Consider the following 15,428-nt stretch of genomic DNA (forward strand, 5'->3'; position numbering starts at 1 on the left):
TGACATATATAGAATATATCAACCATCATCAAATGGATATACTTTTTTCTCAGCAGCACATGGATCCTTCTCAAAAATAGACCATATATTATGCCATAGGGCAACCCTCAGTAAATATAAAGGGGTGGAGATAATACCATGCATTTTATCTGATCATAATGGAATGAAACTGGAAATCAATGATAAAAGAAGGAAGGAAAAATCCTACATCACATGGAAAATGAACAATATGTTACTGAATGATCAATGGGTTACAGAAGACATAAAGGAGGAAATCAAAAAATTCTTAGAGATAAATGAAAATACAGACACAACATATCGGAATCTATGGGACACAATGAAAGCAGTTTTAAGAGGAAAATTCATCGCCTGGTGGTCATTCCTCAAAAACAGAAAAAACCAACAAATAAATGAGCTCACACTTCATCTCAAAGCCCTAGAAAAGGAAGAGCAAAACAACAGCAAATGTAGCAGAAGGCAAGAAATAATTAAAATCAGAGCGGAAATCAATGAAATTGAAACAAAAGAAACTATTGAAAAAATTAACAAAACTAAAAGTTGGTTCTTCGAAAAAATATATAAGATCGACAGACCTTTAGCCATGCTAACGAAGAGAAGAAGAGAGAGAACTCAAATTACTAACATACGGGATGAAAAAGGCAATATCACAACAGATGCTACAGAAATACAGAAGACAATTAGAAATTATTTTGAATACTATATTCCAATAAAATAGAAGGTAGTGAAGACATCGATAAATTTCTTAAGTCATATGATTTGCCCAGACTGAGTCAGGAGGATACACACAATTTGAACAGACCAATATCAATGGATGAAATTGAAGAAGCCATCAAAAGACTACCAACCAAGAAAAGCCCAGGACCGCATGGGTATACAGCGGAGTTTTACAAAACCTTTAAAGAAGAATTAATACCAATACTTTTCAAGTTATTTCAGGAAATAGAAAAAGAGGGAGCTCTTCCAAATTCATTCTATGAGGCCAACATCACCCTGATTCTGAAACCAGACAAAGACACCTAAAAGAAAGAAAACTACAGACCAATATCTCTAATGAACCTAGATGCAAAAATCCTCAATAAAATTCTGGCGAATCGAATACAAAAACACATCAAAAAAATTGTGCACCATGATCAAGTAGGATTCATCCCTGGGATGCAAGGATGGTTCAATATACGGAAATCAATAAATGTTATTCACCACATCAATAGACTTAAAGATAAGAACCATATGATCATCTCGATAGATGCAGAGAAAGCATTCGACAAAGTACAGCATCCCTTTATGTTCAAAACATTAGAAAAACTAGGGATAACAGGAACTTACCTTGACATTGTAAAAGCTAAGCCTCAGGCTAGCATCATTCTGAATGGACAAAAGTTAAAGGCATTCCCTCTAAAATCCGGAACAAGACAGGGATGCCCTCTAACACCACTTCTATTCAATATAGTTCTCGAAACATTGGCCAGAGCAATTAGACAGACAAAAGAAATTAAAGGCATAAAAATAGGAAAAGAAGAACTTAAATTATCACTATTTGCAGATGACATGATTCTATACCTAGAAGACCCAAAAGGGTCTACAAAGTAACTACTAGAACTAATAAATGAATTCAGCAAAGTGGCAGGATATAAAATCAACACGCATAAATCAAAGGCATTTCTGTATATCAGCGACAAAACTTCTGAAACGGAAATGAGGAAAAACACTCCATTCACAATATCCTCAAAAAAAAATAAAATACTTGGGAATCAACCTAACAAAAGAGGTGAAAGATTTATACAATGAAAACTACAGAACCCTAAAGAGAGAAGTAGAAGATCTTAGAAGATGGAAAAATATACCCTGTTCATGGATAGGCAGAACTAACATTATCAAAATGGCGATATTACCAAAAGTTCTCTATAGGTTTAACGCAATGCCAATCAAAATCCCAACGGCATTTCTTGTAGAAATAGATAAAGCAATCATGAAATTCATATGGAAAAATAAAAGACCCAGAATAGCAAAAGCAATTCTAAGCAGGAAGTGTGAATCAGGCGGTATAGCGATACCAGATTTCAAACTATATTACAGAGCAATAGTGACAAAAACAGCATGGTACTGGTACCAAAACAGGCGGGTGGACCAATGGTATAGAATAGAGGACACAGAGACTAATCCACAAAGTTACAACTATCTTATATTTGATAAAGGGGCTAAAAGCATGCAATGGAGGAAGGATAGCATCTTCAACAAATGGTGTTGGGAAAACTGGAAATCCATATGCAACAAAATGAAACTGAATCCCTTTCTCTCGCCATGCACAAAAGTTAACTCAAAATGGATCAAGGAGCTTGATATCAAATCAGAGACTCTGCGTCTGATAGAAGAAAAAGTTGGCTCCAATCTACATATTGTGGGGTCAGGCTCCAAATTCCTTAATAGGACACCCATAGCACAAGAGTTAATAACAAGAATCAACAAATGGGACTTACTTAAACTAAAAAGTTTTTTCTCAGCAAGAGAAACAATAAGAGAGGTAAATAGGGAGCCTACATCCTGGGAACAAATTTTTACTCCTCACACTTCAGATAGAGCCCTAATATCCAGAGTATACAAAGAACTCAAAAAATTAGGCAATAAGATAACAAATAACCCAATCAACAAATGGGCCAAGGACCTGAACAGACACTTCTCAGAGGAGGACATACAATCAATCAACAAGTACATGAAAAAATGCTCACCATCTCTAGCAGTCAGAGAAATGCAAATCAAAACCACCCTAAGATACCATCTCACTCCAGTAAGATTGGCAGCCACTATGAAGTCAAACAACAACAAGTGCTGGCGAGGATGTGGGGAAAAGGGTACACTTGTGCATTGCTGGTGGGACTGCAAATTGGTGCGGCCAATTTGGAAAGCAGTTTGGAGATTCCTGGGAAAGCTGGGAATGGAACCACCATTTGACCCTGCTATTGCCCTTCTCGGACTATTCCCTGAAGACCTCAAAAGAGCATGCTACAGGGATACTGCCACATCGATGTTCATAGCAGCACAATTCACAATAGCTAGACTGTGCAACCAACCCAGATGCCCTTCAATAGATGAATGGATAAAAAAAAATGTGGCATCTATACACAATGGAGTACTATGCAGCAATAAAAAATGACAAAATCATAGAATTTGCAGGGAAATGGATGGCACTAGAGCAGATTATGCTTAGTGAAGCTAGCCAATCCCTAAAAAACAAATACCAAATGTCTTCTTTGATATAATGAGAGCAACTATGAACAGAGCAGGGAGGAAGAGTAGGAAGAAAAGATTAACATTAAACAGAGACATGAGATGGGAGGGAAAGGGAGAAAAAAGGGAAATTGCATGGAAATGAAGGGAGACCCTCATTTCTATACAAAATTACATATAAGAGGTTGTGAGGGGAATGGGAAAATAAACAAGGAGAGAAATGAATTACAGTAGATGGGGTAGAGAGAGAAGATGGGAGGGGAGGGGAGGGGGGATAGTAGGGGATAGGAAAGGTAGCAGAATACAACAATTACTAATAGGGCATTATGTAAAATTGTGGATGTGTAACCGACGTGATTCTGCAATCTGCATTTGGGGTAAAATTGGGGGTTCATAACCCACTTCAATCTAATGTATGAAATATGATATGTCAAGAGCTTTGTAATGTTGTGAACAACCAATTAAAAAAAAAAGAATGAAATTATAGCATTCGCTAGTAAACTGATGGAACTAGAGAACATCACACTAAGTGAAATAAGCCAGACTTAGAAAGCAAGGGTCAAATATTTTCTCTCATATGCAGAAGGTAGACCAAAATAAGATAAGGGGGGGGGGTGAGGGAAATTCTATGAAAACAGAAGGGAGATCAGTGGAGCAAAGAGGACTGAGGGGGAAGCAAAAGGAATGGGAAAGGAGAACTGTGGGAAGAAACTGGCCAAACTATGCTATGTACATATAGAAAGTTAATTTCACCTTTATGTATATCTATAACACACTAATTAAAAACTTTTGAAAATTCCTTAGGCATCTTACTGACACCAATAGAAGTCCCCAGGCCCATGTCAGAGCTTTCCTCTCCCAAGTTGCCTCTTCATGAATTCAGTCCCCAGATTCCACCTCTTTCCTCAAAAATCATGAATGGAAAGTTTAGATTGGGTGCCCTTATGTTAAAGAGGAAATCGAGATTTTAAAAGTAACAATGAGGAAAAGATAAAAAATGGCACTTTTGCAGCATTTTAGAGACACATTGTTTCCCTTTCCTAGGAGGGGTGAAATTTTATTGGAGATGACTCCTTTCTGTTAGTGTAATTCACCTGAAGGAGCTCTTTCTCACCCCCTTTGCTTTGGCTGTAAGGACAGAGTCAGAAAAGCTGTACCACAGGGAGGGGCTGCCCAGAGTTGGCCCAGCCAGTATGGCAATTTCACTGTGACCTGAAGTGGAAATTTCCTAGAAGAGCTCACTTAACTATTCCCGGGGGGGGGGGGGAGGCAGAATAAATGAAGTTATCTGGGGGAGAAAAAGTCAATACACATAGAGTTAGAGATTATAACAAAGTATTTTATTTGTAGAGTGCTTGCCTACCATGGGTGGGGTAGGTCTTTAGTTCCATCCCAAATTCTGGAAAAAAGGAAAGAAAAAACAAGATACATCATGTAATAAAGGTATCCTTTTATTTCTAATTATCAAAAATTATTTTAATCAGTTATTTATATTCCATTTATCAATTAGCTTTTCATTATCTATAATTATTTTCGTAGTGTTTTTGCCATTTTGTACATTATATTGATACACTTCTTTACATTTATTCAATTTATTTTTAGCATGTTGGTCAAATTAACTGTTAGATTTCCCCTTACAATTTAAAACCTTGGGCTGGGGGTATCACTCAGTTTGTAGAGTGCTTACCTCAGACACACAGGCCCTGGTTCAATTCCTAGCACCACCAAAAAAAAAGAAAAAAAAAAAACCTAAAAAAAAAAAAAAACAAAACAACAACAAAAAAACTTTTAAACTTATTTTCTTAAGAGAATATCATGTAGCTTCAAGTGCTGATTTTTGAAGTGCTCCCCCTTCTAGGTCCTTACACTATCTCCTTGAAAATGAAGTAGAAATATTTCTAATATTGTCCATTTTTAGAAATATTTACAATGTATAAGAATGAAGAATTTGGACCATGCATATTATACAGGAAGAGTTCTTTAAAATTTTTCATTTCTTACATGATAATTTATTTCAGGGATTTTTGGTTTGGTTTTGTTTTCTTCCTGGAGGTGCTAGAGATTATATCTAAGGCCTCATGCTTGCTAGGCAAACACTCTACCACTGAGCTACATTCCTTAGCCCTGGCTGTTTACAATTTCTAAGAAATTATTTATTTTCATATAAGGTATTCCAATATTTTCATGGATTTCTGAAATATTTCCTATAAAATGTGTACATTTGTTGCTATGTTCTCTTTGTTTTCTAGTGTATATATTAATTTTTCTCATTTTCCATTATACTTGCCAGAGGTTTATCTATGTTGCAGTTTAATCAAAGAACAAGATTATGGATCTAATTTTCAATTCTGTTCTATTTTCTAATTCATCATCTTATACGCATTTCTTAAGTCCTTCTGTGGTCATTTCATTTCTTATTTTTCTAACTCTTGACTTAGTAGGTTCATTTATCTTTTACTCCTTCTCAGTTAATAATTGCAATATGTAAGATTATAAATTTTCTTTGGTCTACTATTCTGGCCATATGACATAAGGCACATAGATGTAAAATGATCTCATTCTTATTTTCTAAATAGTTTATAGTTACAATTTTGATTTTTTTCTATATCTCAGTAATTTCCTAGAAAAGTGTTTCCTACTGGAAAAAAAAAAAAAACTAGCAACAACAAAAATCCCTGCAGCCCATTCATAATATAGACTTTTATAGGTCCTGCCACATGAATGGAAAGACAAAAGCTCAAATGACAAATATGTGCTACCAATTACCTAATTTTGAACATGAAGACGCCATAAGTTACTTGTGACATGGAAAGAAGTAAAAATAAATTCATTGTTAAGTAACTTAAGGAGATTTCAATAAATAGATGGAAAACAGAACTTCCATCTGTGTTTTCTTGCTTCTCAACACACTATCTGAATTCTCTTTCTTTTTACAAAGCCCACAATTAGTGTCTGTTTTGATGTAGAATTTGTTTTTTCAGTACTGGGGACTGAACTCTGGGCCTCATGAATGCTAGGTAGGGGGGCTCTACCACTGAGCTACATCCCCAGACCTTTTGAATTTTTAAAAAATATTTTTTGTAGTTGTAGATGGATACAATACTTTTATTTTATTTATTTATCTTCATGTGTTGCTGAAGATCAAACCCTGGGCCTCACATGTGCTAGGCTAGGGCTCTACCACTGAGCTATAACCCCAGCCCCAGTCCTTTTGAATTTTGAGACAGGGTTTCACTGAATTGCCCAGGCTGACCTTGAACTTGTGATCCTTCTGTCTCAGCCTCCAGAGTTGCTGGGATTACAAGAATGCACCTGGGGTGAAGTACAAATTTTAAGTAGTAAATTTCCAGAGGATTTATATTTGTATAATTCACTTCATAAACTGTTTGTTTCAGCAATTTCACATGAGAGCCTAATAACTTATTAGTGACCATGGCAATCTTGACAAATGAGGCAGTTTCATTCTGAATATGCTATATTTACTTCTAAATGTTCTAGACAGCAGAAATTAAAAGTTTAGATTATCGTTGCCATGAACAACACAAAAGGTAACCCAGTATCCCGAGACAGGAAAAAGAAATTGATTTCTTTGTTTTTTATACTCCACAACACTATTACAAAGCAGTTTCTAGGTACATAACTATTGATCTACTGCTCTGGGGTAAATAAAATATGAGATCACATGAAATAAGAACATTTGTGCTATTCTTTTGACTCACCTTTTAAAGTTCACCAGAGTTAAAAGCATGTGGGGATATGTAGGCTCCATTTACCTGTAATAAAACAAGAGGCAGGGAGGGCCAATGTTGCTTTAAAGTTGACCCAAATTACTGTGTTTCTTCATCACAAACAGCAATGATTTTAAGCTCTTTAGATCTCCAATTAGTAGTCAGATGCATGGGCTATGAGAAACACACAAATGAACCAAATACAGTCTCTGCCATCTAGACACAATTTTGTAGGAGAAAAAATTAAATCATGTTGACATTAGATGTATGTACAAATATGAAAAAGATATTTTTGTCTACTGTGTGAAAATATTCTATATAAATGTAGTATTTTTTCAGTCAGGGTGATTTTGTCCTCTGGAAGGCACTGGCAATGCCCAGAGACATTTCTGTCCATCACAAATAGCACTGAAGAGAGAACCAATGGGCATCAGATGAATGGAGACCAGGGATGCTGGTAAATTAACTTCAGAAACATCATTCAAGCCTGTATCTGCTAACTTTTTTTTTCTTGTTATAATTGGGTTAATGGAGATAACACATACAGGAAGGACAGAATATAAAAGAGAACCAAATTTGTGTGTGTGTGTGTGTGTGTGTGTGTGTGTGTGTGTGTAAAATTAAGCATACTATAAGAATGCAACATTATTTGTTATATATGATATAATTAAAAATGAGCTCAATTATCTGTTTATTAAGAAGGCTAACAAGAAAGAATGATTTCCTGGTTATTGGAGCCCTGGACACATATGAACTGAGTAAATGCCAGCAAATTGGAAACCCACCATCATAGAAAGAACTTCCTACCTTTCTACATTTCATTGTCCTTCTCCTGGTCATTTACACTGCTACTATTTCCACATTAAAATCTTCATTAGCACTCCAGTGTCAATGTAAGAGAATTCAAACTCCATGCTCTTAAGTTCTGAACCAACTTGGCTTTTCAGGCGCATGAACACTTAAGTACCCTCCCTCATACCCCTGAGCTGTTCTCCCAGCTAGTCACTGCAGGTTGATCATGTTCTACTTCTGTCTTTGCTTGTGTTTGTTTCACAGGATTGATTTCTTCAGTTTGAATCCTGTGAGTTTCATTTATCTTTAAGCATATTAGCCATTATTTCAAGTCTATCTTATTATCATCTCCTTTGAGAAGCTTTTCTTTTGCCTTTCTTGTACAGTTTTATAACTGACTTGTCCAATCCACAAAATTTTTATTCTTCCAAATTCCCAGAGCATTTTGTTCACATTTGTATATGCATCTGTTGCCAATATGATTTACTTTTGTGTCCTACAAAAATTTAAGTTTCTAGATGGCAGAGATATTTAGTTCATTTTTGCATTTCTCATAGCCCATGAATGGTTCATAGACTAAGGAAACTGAATTGACTAATATGAACCATAAAGTGGAATTCTAATAAACTTGAGTCTATGAGAGTAAAATACAGTACCTTGAAATACTTTGGCCTTTATTTTTTTCATTCCTAGCCAGAGAAAAACAGTTTCTAGTATTTTTGATAAATAAGGAGTCCTGGGCTTTGGAATATTTTCATCTCTATCCCCCTACCTCATACCATTTTTAAGATGAGAAAATCAGCTACGATATTTGAAAAGCTCATCAGATTTTGTAGGTTAATCAACAGCCATATCCATTATGAACTTTGTCTTATTTTCCACAGGTTAACATTTTGTTTGTCAGAGAAAGTTAATCACTACTGCCTGCAAATAAAAATTAATTCAGACAAACTAGGTGAATGTAATTCTACAAACTTCATATACCTAAAGTAGTAACTTAAAGGACAGTTGTTTAAACTGAATGTGTGAGTGTCTGTGTGACTAATCTTGACATGGAGACCAATATTTTATAATGAATCTCATGTAGTAAAAGCAAAATTTCACGAGCATTTTTCCTATGTTTCTGTTTCCACTGTTGCTCAGGTATGTTAAACAAAAATTATGTGACCTATTCTTTTGACTCAGCTCCTGCACTAGTCCCAAGAGCCCAGAGCAAACCAAAATGCAGTCAGTCATGTTAAATGCTGCATGATCAAACTGAGACTTTAAGGAGGAAGATACATTGCCAAAACAGACCAGTTTTTCTTGAAAACAGGAAACCCCGTCTACTTAGGTCAACACATGTAAGAAGGAAGTCCTTCTGCTTTAACCTTATAAAAAAGTAAGCCAAAGGAATTTAATATTAATCAATCAGTATTTCTTCTCTTGTTATGTTTCCTTGTTTCTGACTTACAAAACATATTGATCTCCTAATGCACACTGAGAGCTTTCATGATATTTTCTAGAAAAGAGGATGCCATGATTCATGAATCACTAATAAATGCAAATTAGATCTGTAACTAAATCTGTAGAAATTTTGTCTTGGGACAGTTCTGAGTTTTCTCCTGGTTTGGGCAAGTCATAATTTCTTTCTAGGCTAAAATTATTGCAGACATGCTCTATGGTATAGTATTATCCATCCTTAATATTCTATTTTACTGCCACCTGGAGGTCATGCAGTCACATTTAATACTGTCTACAGGTACTTCCCTTGCCAACCTCTTCAGAGGTGGAGGAAGGTCATCTGGCCATGTAACTTTTAGGCTGTATGTTCTTATTTTCATAACAGAATTTTTTTTTTTAGTTTTTTAACCATAAATTTTATTTTTTTCATAACAGAATTTTAAACTGCTCTAATTCTGGGGCTGGGGCTGTAGCTCAGTGGCAGAGTGCTTGCCTAGCATGCGTGAGGCACTGGGTTCCATCCTCAGCACCAAATAAAAATAAATAAATAAATAAATAAAATAAAGGCATTCTGTCCATCTAAACTACCAAAAAAAAAAATTTAAACTGCTCTAATTATGATTGATACAAAAGATACAGGAATCAATCTCTCAGAGTTTCCACTCCAGGGTTTTAGTGAGCAAAAATGACCTGATTTTCATTAAAAGCCCCATCATGAGAAATGTTTTGTGGACTGCATAAAAGATGTGCACACAAAACCCTTATTACTGAAATCAGAGATTCTAGCAATGCTGTTGTTTGCAGACACTTACCCATCCTGTGCCCACAAAGATCTTTTTAATCTATTATAAGACTTTGTCCTTCTGAGTACAGACTCAGCTACAAAACTTCCAACTCACTTATTCAGCCAGCCAATATGAATGGACAAGACTTGATATGTGAGCAGAACCTGATTTGCCATCCAAGGGAAAGATGAGCTAAATATTACCCTGAATTAAACCAGAATATTGAGGATCTGAGTATTTAGTTTGCATGTTCATAAAATTGATTTAATGTACTATGTTTTGTGGTTGTGACAACAGTTTACATACAGTAACTCCATATAATACATATTTCTCACTTAACTAACAGCATGATCATAGTGAGGAATTGAAATGTCCCTCAGGACTAAAAAGCTTAAGAAAAACTGTGTTTCTCAAAAACAAAATCCCAGTTGGTTTTTATAAACAATGTAAAACCTTCAAGTAATTGTTATCTGCTCTCTTCCTTTATATATATATATTTTAGTTATACATGGACACAATCATTGTTTTATTTATCTTTATGTGGTGCTGAGGATCAAACCCAGTGCCTCACACATGCAAGGCAATCACTCTATCACTGAGCTACAAACCCAGCCCATTATTTGCTCTTTTCTACGGCTATTTGGAAGCTTATAGTCAAACCTATTGCCCACCTTCAACTACTGTTCCAGATCCAGCTTTATTTATTCTTCCTCAATGAATTTCCCCTATGATTCTTTCAACTATTTCTTTTATATACTGTTGTTTATATTTGGTAAGCTGCTTCAAATCATTTGTAGAGAAAGTAAATATAACTAATAGTATAAAAATGAAGGCAGGCCTGGCACAGTAGCACAGCCCTTTAATCCCAGCCAGCAGGGAGGCTGAGGCAGGTGGATGGTGAGTTCAAAGCCAGCCTCAGCAAAACTGAGGTACTAAGCAGCTCAGTGAGACCCTGTCTTTAAATAAAATAAAAAAACTGGGCTGAGGATGTGACTCAATGTTGGAACCAAAAAAAGAAAAAAAAAATCAAGGCACTAACAGGTATACTTGGTCCCATTTCATGTTAGTTTATTTTTTCAGGCAATAAATGATTGGCATTTGAAACATTTTCTATAAATGGGAGTTCTCAGGGTCAAGGTATACATAAGAAAAATATTTTGTTGATAACTGCTGTTTACTCTGTGCTACTTTTAGCTCAGCATTGTTAATCCCCTCCCTACTATCTTCACAGCAGAAGTGGAAGGAAGGTGAACAGAGAAAGGAACTCATACTTCATATCTGATCATAAAATGTTGACTGCTGGATGTCAAAATAGGAAACAAGATCTTGACTGCTGCCATATGTTGAATTATATGTAGCCAATCTTACTACCACAGAGGGAAAAACTACAGCCCTCTACACAAGTTAAAAAGGGCATATTTTCAGTGAGGATTTATTGAGAAGTTGTGTAAGGGGTTGTCATAAGTACTTTGAAAGTGGTTTCCTTTGTTTTCTGCCCCCAAATACTGCTGCTAGTTCAATCAACAGGCCAGCCCTTACCAGATCCTTTACTACCAATCAGTCCCCTTACTACACCATTTTTAACTTTCTCCTTATTTCCTGCCCTATCCAAACCCAAGTTGGGGGAACTTTTGCCTGTAAGCTCCTTGGGATATATCTTATTTGTACTGGAATATAATACTGGATGAATCCTCTTGAGTGAATGCATGAATGGTAAATAGAAAATGTCTGTTCATTAAGAGGTGGTTTTTAAAATGCTGAGAGAAACGTGAACAACGTCGATTTTTAGAGGAAGATCAGAGAATCGTGGGCTCATTTCACGCTATAAATGCCACCGGTGTCCAACCCTGGGCAGGACAATTTTCTAAGAAGACCTGCCTTCCTTCTTGTAGCGGGACCTAGTCCTGGCGGGAGAGTTGTCACCACAACCGAACTGAAAGTGAGTGGCCTGGGAACACAGTGACAAGCGAGAATTAAGGCATGCAAATACGCATGCGCGGGATGGGAGTGACTATTGTGAGTCCAAGATTGTGGCGAGTAGCCTGGGAAGACTGCTAGGATTGGCCAGGACGGAGGAGTGTAGCAAGAGGGAAGGGATATGACAGGAAACCGGGGCCCTAGCCTGATCAACGACGAAGGTAGGGGCCTGGGCACTGAGGAGCACAGGCCCCAATGCCCAGCGGAAGAGCCGAAGCCCGGGCGAATCGCCGCGGCGAGACCTGAACGAGAATATGGCCTGTGGGGGCAAGGGAGGGGCTTCGGGTGGGCAAGATGGACGTGGCGGGTGGTCAGGAGGATGTAAAAGGCCTTATGCTCAGTGACGTGGACTGGACGGAGTGTGGGGGCGCGGCCACGGATGGAGGTGGGCTATGGAGTAGCGCGAGGGAGGGTCGGGCACAGGACCGGAAGGAGGGGCCTGAGTAAGGGCCTGAAGTAGGCGGGACGCACGTAGGTGCCCTGAGCTTGGGCAGAGTCTGGCCGTGGCCTTCCTCCTCTTGCACGTAATAAGAACAGTGGCCCCTACGGAAGACAGTGGCGTAGTCGCGGCGAGAGTCCGGTGGTTGGTATAGACGGGACCCACCCGTCTACACTAACAAGGAAAGGAGTCTAGAGCGGAGAGCATAGTGTTCATAGAGGCGGTGGTTGGAAGGGCCGGGGCGTGGCTTGGCGAATGTCGTTTCCGGCGTGAGGGGCGTGGTGAGGTGCGAGAGAGCGTTGCCAAGATGGCGGCGCCCACGAGCTTCGGCCTCTTAGTGCGAACGACAAAGTTCCGGTCCTTTAGGGTCGTGTGACAGTTCGTAGCGTGACCCACAGTGGGGGCATGGTATGCCACAGAGTACAGGGAATACACGATGATTCCACACTCATGATCACCCTCCACGAATGGGCCCTGAGCCTAGGAACATGTTGGTCCAACGTGTATGTTCAGGTTCTTGGAGGGGCTTCTCTTAAGAAGGGCGGGAGAGTGGCAGCGGGGATAGCTCCCTTTCCGTGTTAGCTCAGTTTCTCCATTGTGAGGATCACAGACACTCTTTCAGGAAGCCGCTCATGTAAACGTAGAGAAGTTGTCCCAGAGACTGGCAAATAAAAAAATTGCAGTTCCAGAAACCGCGGTACACGAGTTGGGACTCTTGGATCTGCATTATTGAGTTTGTCCCCGACTGTGCCAGGGGCAAAGGACAGACTCACAGCTATCGCCAGTGTAGAGGATCACCAGCACAGTTGTGTCTTGTAGATAAATCTGAGCTTTCTGCACTCTTCAGTTCCTCCTCCTGCCCCTTTTCTCTCGAGTGGTACCCCAGAGCTGGAGGAGAATAATCTCCAAAATAGAAATATTGGTGTCTGGGATTCTCCTTTAGCGTTATGTGCTACTGTCTGAGGCTGCTGCTAACTGGTTAGTGTCAATATCAGTGTAATTACCCCCCATTTATTTTTGCTGGAAAAGCTTGAGAAATAGGTGAAGTTAATAAAGATGTGTAAATCTTACTTTGGATAGCATTTCGTGTCAGGCACCAAAAATCATTGTTCTCTGCCTTTTCTGATTCCTTTACAGGAATTCTGCCCATTTCCACTCTGCTTTTTAAAATCTTGCTATCTATAGTTTGGAGAACAGTCAGGAATCTCTGCTGAGAAAAGCACTCTTATCCATCTCTTAGAGAAGTTATATTGCAGCATATATGGGAAATTCATAGGGCTGGAGTTCACCAAAAGGCCAAAAGCAACAAGGGTACACAGTTCTCTGTGCCAAACACACCTTTATCTTCCCTGAATTCAGGCAGAAGGCTACTGCTGTTTACAGTTGGAATGCAGTGAAGACTGAGTAAATTGTGAGTGAAAATGAATATTAGGGAAATGATGAAGAGAGGGAAGTGGTGCATTGCATTGACAACACTAGAACAATTACTTTCAACACACAAATTAAATATAATAAATGTATTTTGAAACCTTTGGCAACTCCAAATTGAGTTTTGCCCTTAGGGAAGAAGTGGGCAAAAGGAAGAAGTTAAGCTTTCTTCAGTGACAACAAAATCTTTAAGTTAGGTTTGGGGGAATTGCAAAAGATGGCTTCCTTCCAAAATCAGGAGGTGAGAAAATAAAGGGTCAGTTTGATGACAAGGAATTTTTTGATGTAACTGTAATCATTAACCAGTACTTTTTTGCGTAAGTGTAAATAGTTTAATCAGACAGTTCAGTCTGTGTGGCACTTAATCAATACACAATTTATGAATGGTTTTAAATACTTAGAATATTTTTTCCACTTGTTTCTAAATCTGCGAAACAATCAGTAAGGAGTGTGTTAGAAAAATACAAGGCATGCATAAACACTGGTAGCAAATGACATGTAGCACATTAAGGCTAGCTCCCATAAGGCTCATCAAGCCAAAGTCAATCACTTTTGAAATAGAGCATTGGATATATAAGTAATTTATTACATTATTTCCACTGTATTTGTATACATTTGATATTACTCCTACAAAGTTGGGAAAAGGCAGAAACGAATTCTATATTCAGATAATTTTTGGCCTATTGCTTTTTAAATCTGCACAATGAATTCAGGTGATGATCACACTAAAAAACCCAGTTCTTGCTATGCATAGTGGCACACACCTATAATCCCGGCAACCTGGGAGGCAGAGGCAGGAGGACTGCAAGTTGAAGCCAGCCTCAACAACTTATTGAGGCCCTAAGCAATTTATTGAGACCCTTAGAGACTCTGTCTCAAAATTTAAAAAGTGCTGGGGATGTGATTCAGTGGCGAAGCAGTTCTGGGTTCAATCTCCAGTACCAAAAAAGTAAAATAAATAAAGGTGCTCTTACCTGGTTTAAGGTATTGCTATGATAATGTATTGAAAGTTTATATACAATCTGTTTTTTAAATCCTAAGCCATACTTGTGTGTGTGTGTGTGTGTGTGTGTGTGTGTGTGTGGCAAGCACTCTACCAACTGAGGTATACCCCAGCCCCCATACTTTTTTTTATTGGTACATTGTAATTACATATAATAGTGGGATTCATTATACCATATTTCTACATGCACATAATAATTTGATCCATTGCATTTCCCAATGCCTTCCCATCCCCTCTCATCTTTGTTCCCCAAATCCACTTGCTCTTCTCCCTTCTTTTAATTTTTTTGTGCAGTATAATTATATACATATAGAATTCATTATGATTTGTTTTTGCATTGACAAGCCTGATGCAACTTTTACATGGCTTAAATAAGGTGAGTTATATCTCAGCCATTTTGACATTCTCACTCTTAAAACTATGTATGCAAACACACATGCAAAACTCAACAAAAGTGAATAAAGCCATCTAGTTAAATTGAGCCTAATTGTTCCCTTAAAAAAATGTAGACGTGAGATCCTAACCATAGGGAATAAATTTAATAATGCTCATTCTTTTTCCTGGGGTAGGGGCCAGGGATTGAACCTAGT

Source organism: Spermophilus citellus (genome assembly GCF_964194105.1).
Source record: "Spermophilus citellus genome assembly, chromosome: X".
Lineage (NCBI taxonomy): Eukaryota > Metazoa > Chordata > Mammalia > Rodentia > Sciuridae > Spermophilus > Spermophilus citellus.